Here is a 1,243-nt window from a genome sequence, read left to right as displayed (position 1 = left end):
GCGGGGTGGCACCGGCAGCTGGTGCCTGCTGTTGGGTGGGTGCTGAGCGGCCGAGGCTGCAGGTTTTTGAGGCTGCTCTGGCACCTAAAAGCTGAACTTTGGCCCCAAAGCTCCTGCAAGGATTTAGGCGGCCTGCCAGGCCCAGAACTGTATTCTGGTACCACGGTTACACTAAACGTCCGATCTGTTCAGTGACTTTTCTTGATTATTTAATTACAGCTTAGATAACAAGCCTTTTGCAAAGACGGTTTCACTACTGCCTGGTTTGGCTTCCCTTCCGCGTGGAGCAGCGCTTGGCCAGCTTTTACCTTGCAAAAAGCTGCAGGCCTTTGTTGCCGTGTATCGCTCCCGGCTCCATCTGCAGAGCCTTGCTTGCAGCCGGACATCTTCCTATGCAAAAACCCCGGGTGCCTGCAAACGGCAGCCTAAAAAAAAATCCTCAGGATAATCTCCCAGCTCCTGAACGCTGCAGCTCACCTGCGTGCTGCTGGGTTGGTTGCTTGCAACCTGTTACAACCTTGCTGGTATTGCCAGAACAAAGTCACAGCCAGTTTCTCTCGGTGGCTCCTAGGGAAATCCATTTGCATGTGCATAGTAGCGAGGCCGGATAAACAGGGACTGCAGTTTTTTGCTGCTGCTGCTCTTTCCAAGAGGCTGGTTGTCTCTGAAGCCAGTTTATCAGGCAGCGTTGGAAGGGAGTGGCTGGCCTGGGGAGGAAAGTCAATGAAAATCAGGTTTTCCTAACCCTGGGCAGATGGAAATGCGCAGTCTGAGCTCGGCCCCAGACTGGATTAATCAGCCCCTTGGAAACATCAGTCATACGGATGGTTTTGGAGGAATCGGCGGAAAAGGAGAAAAAGGGTCTTTTTGTTTTGTCTGTTCCAGTTCTTGGGCCCTCCTCCCTGCCCTAAAAAAAAAAGCTAAAACTCCATTTCCCTCAACTTTTCATTCCCTTGTCATGTCCACAGCAGTTTCCTGGCCGGCTCTGCCCGGCTCCCCGGTGCTCTGAGCCCTCCCCAGCTGAACGCCCGCGCTCTCCCCTCTCCTGCGAAAGCAAAGCATACCCCAAACCCCAAATAAACCAGCTGTTTTCCACCTCCACCCATCTCTGGGATTTGGGGTGGGGGGGTTACCCCAATAGCTGCCAATGTGCAACCCCTTTTCTGGTGCTCCCCTGCGCGGGCTGAGCCGAGCATCACGCCTCTTAATGAGCTTTCTCTCCTCCCCAGGTGCCAGAGTCACA

This window comes from Fulmarus glacialis, unplaced genomic scaffold, assembly GCF_000690835.1.
Source record: "Fulmarus glacialis isolate BGI_N327 unplaced genomic scaffold, ASM69083v1 scaffold29832, whole genome shotgun sequence".
Taxonomy (NCBI): Eukaryota; Metazoa; Chordata; class Aves; order Procellariiformes; family Procellariidae; genus Fulmarus; species Fulmarus glacialis.
This window is presented reverse-complemented; position numbering follows the sequence as displayed.